The sequence below is a fragment of the Monodon monoceros genome, unplaced genomic scaffold, assembly GCF_005190385.1.
Source record: "Monodon monoceros isolate NGI ecotype Baffin Bay Population unplaced genomic scaffold, NGI_Narwhal_1 Super_Scaffold_5, whole genome shotgun sequence".
In the NCBI taxonomy this organism is placed as follows: Eukaryota; Metazoa; Chordata; class Mammalia; order Artiodactyla; family Monodontidae; genus Monodon; species Monodon monoceros.
In genome coordinates, this window is record NW_021703782.1 from 91093018 (window position 1) to 91103304 (window position 10287).

The following is a 10287-nucleotide window of genomic DNA, read 5'->3' on the forward strand; positions in this document are numbered from 1 at the left end:
TCTTTAAAATGGAGGATAAAAAATGTGTTCCATTCATAGGGTTGCTAAGGAAATCAAACAAGATATAATTTGTGAAACACTAAGCACCAAAAAGAAAAATGACCAAGTTTGAGTAGCCAGTTGTCATGGCTACTACCTCCACTTGACACACCTGAGGGATCGTTAGGTCACTTATGATTTCTTGTGTTCATATGTCCTCTTCCTTGTCACCCAACTTTGTTTTTTTCATTTTTATGTTTAATTGTGGTAAAACACACAAAGCATAAAATTTACCATCTTAGCCATTTTTAAGTGGACAGTTGGTGGTGTTAAGTATATACATATTGTTGTACAACCAGTCTCCAGAACGTTTTTATCTTGCCAAAATGAAACACTACCCATTAAATTAAACTCTCCATTCCTCTCAAAATTCGTTTGAAGTAATCCTTTCCTTCAAGCTTCCAGAGCCATGATCAGCTAAAGCTGATGTGCCACACTGCCCCAGGACTTTTCTTCACCTTCCCATAATTTACTCATGAACATGTGTTATGTTGAGCTGACCGTAAGACAGGTTCTTAGCAATGCTTTGAAGCTAAAAAAAAATGTCATTATTCTCAAAGTTCTCGCAGTATGTTTTACAAGTGTGTCAGAAATCAAGTGTGATTCAATGGTTATAAATGATACAGTTAAAGTCCATACAAGGTGTAGAATCAGCACAAAAGAAGAAACCATCAATGTGTCAGGGAGAGGAATGCACAGGAAACAGGTGAGGAATGTTATTAAAGGTTTCCTGAAGGAGAAGTTCTTCAATCTGGGATTTTAAGAATGAAGGGGTAGGAATTCCTCAGAGATAACAGTGGAAAAGTTTTGAAATACAAACAGTTCAGTCTAATATGAAGTATTTTTTGTCTAGCGTTTTCTCATCAATTGTCTAATTCACCACAGAGGTTTGAAATGATGACAATTTCAGGCAGGAAATTTAACAGAGTTGGGCAGGGTGGTGATGACAGTGGCAGACCAGTGAAGGAGACGGTTTTTGCAGAAAGACATGAAAATTCCATCTCTGTAGGTGACCCCTACCCCTACCATGCACACATTCTTCTAGGGACCAATATTCAGAATAAAAACAAAAATTATTTGTAAAATTTGGGTTTAAAATGTCTTCGTCTTATGATGTCTTTCCTTTCTTTGTTTCTCTCTCTTGATCTAGAGCTTGAAAATCAGTAATTCCTTTTCTGATATATTTTCAGTTTTCATGTTTGATTTCAAAGCTTTAGTCCTGTTTATATTGCTAAAAAGCCTACCAATTGTGCAGGGAGAGTTTTTTGAAGAAACTATTCTTATGTTGTTCAATGCCATTTTTAAAAATCAATCTTTTTAGAAACAATTCCTAAAATCATATTTTACCAATAGTCATTTCAAACATATCTTTTAGATATATCCCAAGTTAACTACTGATTAATGAAGAATTTAACTACTGATTGACTTTCCTTTTTGCCTAAGTACTCTAAGATGTTTATAGGATTGCTCTCAATTATTCCAAACACAATGAGATATTGAAAATCAGCACATTACGGCTTAAGTGTAAAGAGTTATTTCTAGTACAAATCCTAGAGATGTTTTGAATGAAGAGTCAAAATATTTACAGACCTGTATATTTTAAGATCCCTTGTATCTTGCAATTGTAGTAATAGCTTCCATCTCACTTCAAAAGAAGGGATCGCCCAGGTAAAGAGAAGAGTGAAGTCAGAGCTGGGATCTGTCTTGGAGAAACAGTCCCAGGGACTTGGGAAGCACTGTCAGCTTCAGAAGGCCAATAGCCCCGGGACGTCTCAACTTCTGAGGCAGAACTTACCTGAGTTCCATCCTTATCTGTCTTAGCTCCCAGGGGCTATAATTCAGAGGCTGCATTCCACAAAAGAATCCTAAACCCAAGTGAAATAACCCTGAAATGTCATGCCACTAGCACACACCTGAGGGCAGGATAAACATATGGCCCAGGTAAACATAACAAGAATTGTACACAAGCTTAAAGTAGGTCTCCCTTCACCTTGATTTTCTTTTGCTATGTCTATGACATAATTTTAATGACAAATTAAAATTCAACAGAATGCTGAATGAGGACAAAGTTGAAATCTATTTGGAAAACTAGAGATACTTGCTTTTATGTGTATACACACTTTGGAAAAAAAAAAAAAAAAAAAAAAGGATGAAAGTTTCCCAGATGTTGTGGACCAGGGGCAAACATCCAGTTGCTTTCAATTACTGGAGAAGCAGGAGAGCGTTTTGACAGAGCATCTCCATGTATAATTTAAATTCCATGATTCAGGGAGTTTAATTAGACGAAGGAAAAATGTCCTGTACTAATTTGTTTCATCATTGATCTCTCCAATTATAGTCTTTAATATGCCAGGAAATCTTATAGTCCTTAGGATGCAAAGTATATAAAAGCCTCATTGGGTTTCTTTTTATTCCATTTCCTCCTTTAGCATCAATGTTTCCATACTTGATTAATTGTAGCCAAAGTAAATATTTTAACATATCTCCCTCCTGAAATATAAAGTAGCACAAATGTTTTTTTTTGAAGTGACCATTTTTCTTTTTCATTCTGTGATTTTAGATTTTCTTTTCTGTTTCAGATACTAGAGCATCTGTTTTAAATATAATGCTTTTGGTTTTGAGTTCCCTCCCACATTTTTGTTAAGTGATACATCTGCTTAATGGTTCATCTTGAATTGGTTCATCTTGAAATGATGTCTGATTCTTTGAAATATGAAAATATATATGAGGAAATGACCATATTATTCATATTTAGAATACTATGTTTATGGATATACACATTTATGGTAAAAGATTTAAGACATGCATGAGAACGTCAGGACACAAGCTAGCTCCCAGGAGCGAGGGAAGAGAAAAGATGGGCTTCTGCTGTATCACTAACATTTTATTTCTTTAATAGAATAAAATATCTGAAGCAACTACGACATATTATTAAATCTGGTGTAGGGTGTAGGGCCATTAACTGCCACAAGAATAGTCACAGAAACCTTAGGAATAAAGCCAATGCTAAATTCACATGAACTGTAAAGGTATAAAACATGAAAAGAATGAGTATCATAAGGTAGAAGGTATCGTGATACAACAGGAAAAGACCTGGCTTTGAATTCCAGCTCTGTCACTTTGTAGATACAACCCAGGACAAGCTTTCCAACCCCTGTAAGTCACAACTTCTCTATTTGTAAAAGGAGTACAATAATATTTACTTTGTGGGTTATGAAGAGTATTGTGTTGCTATACATGTAGAATGCAAAACTATTATCGGACCCTTACATAATCTTTAGAGATAGAGTGATGACCACTTTATCATTAAAGTTTTAAATTCACTTCTAAACTGATTTCTAGATTTATTGAATTTTTAAAAAATTTCTGACAAACGAATTTCAATATTCCTCACTGAAACACTTTTTAAAGTAATCCAAGCAATGAGATGCTAGTGTGAAAATGGATTATGTAATAAGGGATCTGAATAGAGAGAAGAATTAAAATAGAATATGGAAAATGAAGCAAACTATATATAAAAATGGGGTACTGGGGATAACTCTCCTTAATTTTTTTTTTAATTTTTGTGGAAAAAAAAGAGGAAGTCAATTGAACCACCTGACTACCCAGAGGGAAGAGAAAAGGAAAATTAATTATTTCTTTCACAGATGTTATCACATTTAACACTCTTAATAAAACTCAGAGGTTACACAAGCTAGTAAGTGGGAGAACTATTCTTCAAAACTAGGTTTACTTTAATTCTCAAATTCATACTTTCCCATTATTCTACAAAAGTATTTCCTTTCTGGATCTAATTCTGATCAACACAGAGTTGACTAAGGGGAAGTGATAATTATATACCAGTTTATAGAGCAAACCTGCTTATGAAATCTCTAAGTCACTACATCTTTGAATTTTTAAAAATGTAAATGTGAGAAAAATGTACTTCCAATATTGAAAAAGATAGATTCTGCAAACTGTTCACTAAGGAATTTTTTTAGTATTGACCCTTATTAAAAAAGCAACTGTAACCACTGAAAAACAAATCAGAGTGCAGCCACTGTGGAAAACAGTATGGAGGTTTCTCAAAAAATTAAAAATAGAGCTACCATATGACCCAGTAATTCCACTCCTGGGTATATATCCAAAAAAATGAAAACACTAATTTGAAAAGATCCATGCACCCCAATGTTCATAGAAGTACTAATTAAAATTGCCAAGACATGGAAACAACCTAAGTATCCATCAACAGATGAAGGGATAAAGAAGAGATGGTATACGTGTATACAATGGAATACTACTCAGCCATGAAAAAGAATGAAATTTTGCCATTTGTAGCAACATGGATGGACTTGGAGGGCATTATGCTAAGTGAAATAAGTCAGACAGAGAAAGATAAATATTGTATGATATCACTTATATGTGGAATCTAAAAAATACAACAAATTTGTGAATATAACATAAAAGAAGCAGACTCACAGATATAGAGAACAAACTAGTGGTTACTAGTGGTGGGCCAAGGGAGGGACAATATAGGAGTGGGAGATACAAATTATTGGGTATATGATAGGCTTAAGGATGTACATACAACACAGGGAATATAGTCAATATTTTCTAATAACTGTAAATGGAGTGTAACCTTTAAAAATTATATAAATATATAAAAATTTTAAAAAAGATCACTATAACCATAATGGTTATAGAAAAATGGTTGTGGTAAACTAACTTCGTTTCTCTTTTAATAGGTTATGATAGGCTGATCAGGGAAAGGCAATAGAAAATACTTTCCTGAACTTTATCAGGGCACCTGCAAAGTCTCTAATTCAGTAAGCAATTATTCAACACTATACTTTGCAAAGCCCACCTTGATATTTAAATAGCCCATTCCATGATGCTCCACACAACACACTTGCTAGGATCTGCTCACATATTTCCAAGAGTGCCACTCAATGAGTTTCCTCCATCTACCTCTTTGGTTAACATCTTTGCTCATCCTTCAAGATTCAGGAGTCTCTGCCTCCAGGAAGGCTTCCCTGATGCTCCTTCCCCTGAAGCAGTCCCTCCTGTATACAACCAAAGCTTCTTGTGCACTTATTTATCTAAGCATCTGTCCCACTGACTTGCAACTGTTTGTTGACTTGCTTGTCTCACTCCCCATTATAATCATCCTATTGGCAGGAGCTCTGTTCTATCTCTGTCCCTGGCAGAAAGTAAGGGTCCTATAAATACTGCTTGAATGAAAATCTGTTAAGCAGTATTGGAAGTGGTACCAGGCCTGAGAGCGGTCACCTTACACATATATTCAAGACAGCTTCTTCTGCGTTTGTTTTGACATGACTAAGTGAGCAAAAGCTGCTCACTTCCCAGCTCCCCTTAGAGGTCACCTTACCTACAAAAGTTACAAACGTCTTTCCTCTTCAGATTGCCCAACAATTAACTGCTAAATCATTACAAACACATATAGAGAGCAGCCACACTCACTGCCATAAAACAAATAATAAAGTCTAATCCATAGGAAGCAATTTCCTAATTGCTCCCCTAATTAGCTAAGAGCATCCTCCTCCCAGGTGTTTATCCTGAGGTTGAACTGAGGAGGGAGTTCTAACTACATTTTTTGAGCACCTGGTAGCCTAAGCCCTGTCTATGCTTTAGCCCTTAACATGCATCTTTATGTCAATCAAGATCAGCCATTTGGGGTACTTCCCTGGCAATTACCCGTGGTTAAGACTCCACGCTTCTACTGCAGGGGGCATGGGTTCAATCACTAGTTGGGGAAATAAGATCCCGTATGCTTCACATGTAGCTAAATAAATAATTTTTTTAACATCTTTATTGGAGTATAATTGCTTTACAATGGTGTGTTAGTTTCTGCTTTATAACAAAGTGAATCAGCTATACATATACATATGTCCCCATATCTCCTCCCTCTTGCGTCTCCCTCCCACCCTCCCTATCCCACCCCTCTAGGTGGTCACACAGCACCGAGCTGATCTCCCTATGCTATGCGTAAATAAATAAATAAATTCTTAAAAATAATTTTTAAAAAAAGATCAGCCGTTTGGTTTTAGAGACGAGGAAACGGAGGTGAAGAAAAGAGAAGTGAGTAAGGACATGCAGCTGTTTAGGGGCAGGATTTGGACCCAGGAGCTCTGGGTCCCCGGAAAGAGTACATTCTATAACTTAGTACCTTTGAGCCACGATTCCTTTCCAAAGGGAACATCTCTGCAGGGTTTGTCGATCACTCTCAGATTATATCAAACTCTTTGAAAGTTCAAGGCATTTTCAAGTATTAAAGCTTTGTAGGAAGCGATGATAAAATGTGGGTCTCCACCTACCAACATTATGCTCTCCATGCCCCTTAGCACAACTTGTTTGCTAAAATGCACACAGAGATGAGATAGCCCAGAGGGGTGAGATCATTTTTGTTTGCTTGTTTTTGCTAGAAGGGGATTGTCTTCTCCCAGCCTCTGATGATCGGTAGCAACTACTGCAGCTGAATCCCTGCAAATCAGGCTCCCCTGGTCAGCAGACACAGCTCCCATCCAATGAATAACATTTCAAAGCTCAGAAGAACAGGCCTATTCCATGAGATACTCAGTACCCAGGCCCCAGGAAGACTAAGCCCTTAAAACCATCAACCTAATGACTTGTACACCAAACTGCCTTAAATATAAAATCCCATGGAACAGTTTGATTTGAGAGGACCAAGATACCTAACACCCAATCAGGCCACTATATCCAAGGGCACACAAGAATTAGGGAAAGTATACAAAAAGTAAATTTTTTCCCCATTCTCTTTGTCTATAGCTGATTGTTCGATGTTGCAAATAGAGTTTGAGTCTCATCCAATTGGTGTTCAGTGCCTTGCGCTTCTAATTTCAACCTGGAATCTCTTAATGAAACAAGTACAAGCCACCGGGCGCCAACGTCATTTGTTGGTCAGTAACGTCCAATTGCAAGGAGTAATGGCTGTATCTTGGACAGTTAATAGAGTTCAAAATAACTAAAACTTGCCCTAGTTTTTAAGAAATTCTGTAAAACACTTCTGGATTACAATGACATCTGGCTAGCAGTTCCCCATTTAGCTTATCCACTTCTTATGAAAAAGACTGTGAAATAATGGAAAAGAATATGAAAAAGAATGCAGTCACTTTGCCGTACAGCAGAAATTAGACACAACATGGTAAATCAACTATACTTCAATAAATTTTTTTTAAAAGACTATGAAGACACTGGAAAAAGATGAAAACTGATCATGAACCAAAACTAAATCAAATAAATGCCTCCTTTCAATAGGTCATTCACTGCTTCTAGAAGTGCAAGACTAGTGAATTTCTTGGGCACACACCCTTTGACATACTTCTTTCACCATTTGTAGCAACATGGATGGACCTGGAGATTATCATACTAAATGAAGTAAATCAGATAGAGAAAGACAAATCTCATATAATATCGCTTATATGTGGAATGTAAAAAACAAAATGATACAAGTGAACTTATTTACAAAAACATACTCACAGCCCTAGAGAACCAACTTATGGTTACCAGGGGGAAGGGTGGCAGGGAGGGATAGATTGGGAGTTTGGGATTGACACATACACACTGCTACATTTAAAATAGATAATCAACAAGACCTACTGTATAGCACAGGGAACGCCGCTCAATATTCTGTAATAACCTAAATGGGAAAAGCATTTGAAAAAGAAGAGGTACATGTATATGTATAACTGAATCACTTTGTTGTACACCTGAAATTAACACAACCTTGTTAATCAACTATGCTCCAACATAAAATTAAATTTTTTTAAAAATAAAATAAAGCTCGGGCTTCCCTGGTGGCACAGTGGTTGAGAGCCCGCCTGCCGATGCCGGGAACGCAGGTTCGTGCCCCGGTCCGGGGGGATCCCACGTGCCGCGAAGCGGCTGGGCCCGTGAGCCATGGCCGCTGAGGCTGTGCGTCCGAAGCCTGTGCTCCACAACGGGAGAGGCCACAGCAGTGAGAGGCCCGCATAACGCAAAAAAATAAAATAAAATAAAAACAAAAATAAAATAAAGCTGATGTGCAGTGAGAGTATGGGGGAAAACAGAGAAAGAGGACTTAAAGAGCAGTTCCTTCTCAGTCTACTCCTGAAACATGGTATCGTATTGCCTTTGAATCCCATGAGAGCACCTAGGATCATTCAAACAAATCCATCGATTTTGCTCAAGTTTAATTAGAGTTTGGTTCCTGTGACTTAGAATCCTAATAGACCATCATTACAAACACACAGAGTTATTAACACAACTCAATTCGTTGATAGGTGATGTCAATTCGAATTTGTACCAATGTTCCATTCTCAATTTCAAGTGATTATTTTTGGAAAACATGAGAAATTAATGAAAAGAAAAAGAAACATTACATACATTGGCTGAATAAAAAAGAGCCAAAGAAAAGAAACTGGGGGCCAAGTGGGTTACAGTTTTCTACTACAAAAACAGAAAACCCCATTAAATCTGTATAGGCAGTTCTAGGAAAGGATCATTGCAACTGCACATGAAATTTGTGTGGAAGGTAGAAAATCTCTAAATTATCTGAACTCCTAAATAGTGGGTGTTTGACTCACAACCAGCTTAATTTCACCTAACCAATGTCCTCACATTTCAGAAATTACCAGTGGCATATTCCCTTCTCAAAACCCCATGAAGACTAGTGGCTTATGAAAGTCTATATACTCAACACTGAACACAAATAAAATGGATAGTCTTGAGGGAAAAAATGTTGTTGAGAAAATGACTTTTCAAAGGAGTTTGAATCCACAACCTTCCTTGGCTAAAATTCCGTATCTCAGATTTCTAGACCAAGATCTTAGCTTACAACACTTATATACTAGAATAAATATCCTCAAGCAAATAACATCATTCTAATGTTCTTTCCTAAATCCAAGCTTACTTCAGGAAAAGAAATTTAAGTTACTGTCAGAATTGGTCACAGAAGTTCAGTTTCAGTATACACTGAAAAAACATATTTATTATATTCTGATCCTGACACAAGAGAGGTTCAAATGACTTTGCTTGGTTGGCTGTGTTTAGTTAGTAGGGGAATGTTTGTTCTCCCTCTGTATTGCTATCATAAAACACATTGATCATTGTCTGTAGCCATTTGGTTTTACTGTTTATATTTGAGAGATGTTGCAATATTGAGCAAGGAAGTCTCTGTCACAGAGGAGAAATTATTTGGACCATAAATGGTTATTTACAAATAAAGCCAGCTTATTCATCTGTTTTTTGTTTATTTTGCTAATTATCAGAGCTAAATGAGTGCTTTCGTGTAGACATCTCCTGATTCCCAAGTCTCCTTCAAGCCAATCTTAAATACCAGAGGATTTATTTTTCACCAACCATCACAAGCAAATATTTAGCCTGATTTCCAAACGATTGCAATTGTGATTCCTGCCCCCTTATCTTGCCCTAATTTCATGGAACGAACATAAAAAAATGAGGACATTTTAAATTCAGTGGAACAAACAAGCACTGGATATTTTCAACTGCCGGGCCTGCACTAGCCATTCAGGGTGCAAAAAATCAATACAGTTCTTCGTATATTTGGAGATGAAAGGAAACCAGAGGATCCACAAACGTTGGCCTCTATTCTCCATAAAGTCAAGACAGTCATTAAGAGTAGAGGCCAGTGGGGAGGAAAAGAAAGTTCAAGGGAGACGATACAAGGAGAGGGGCAAAGTTTAAGATTTGCCACTAAAACAAGGGCTAGCATTAATTGAGTACTATATGCCAGCCAGTGGACAAATTGCTTTACTTATATTGCTCTTTTAATCCTTAAGACAATCTCTTGATGTAGGTACCATTGTTCTCATTTTAGAGATGAAGTAACTGGGAAACGGAGAGGTTGAATGACTTGCCCAAGGTCACACAACCTAGCGAGTTGTAGAATCAGGATACAACCCACTCTCTGTAGAATCAGGATAAAACCCACCTATCTGCACAGCAGTAAGGGCCATGTTCAGTTTAACATCTACGAATCCACAGTAACGCAAGCTTGTAGAACAATGCCATTTTTTCCAGCAAAGCTAATTGCTGAAGTCATCTAGGATTGACTGAGGATTGATTTGGTTGTTGTGGCTAAAGTATGGTCATGATGAAGTAACTGAGTGCGCTGAAGAGTCCTGTGGGAAAGAATGTTAGATTAGGAAGCGGAGTTAGTGCTGCCAGTTGAGGGCTGATGTTTTAGAAAAATTGAGTTTATTGATAGACTACAGGATTCAATAAAGACAT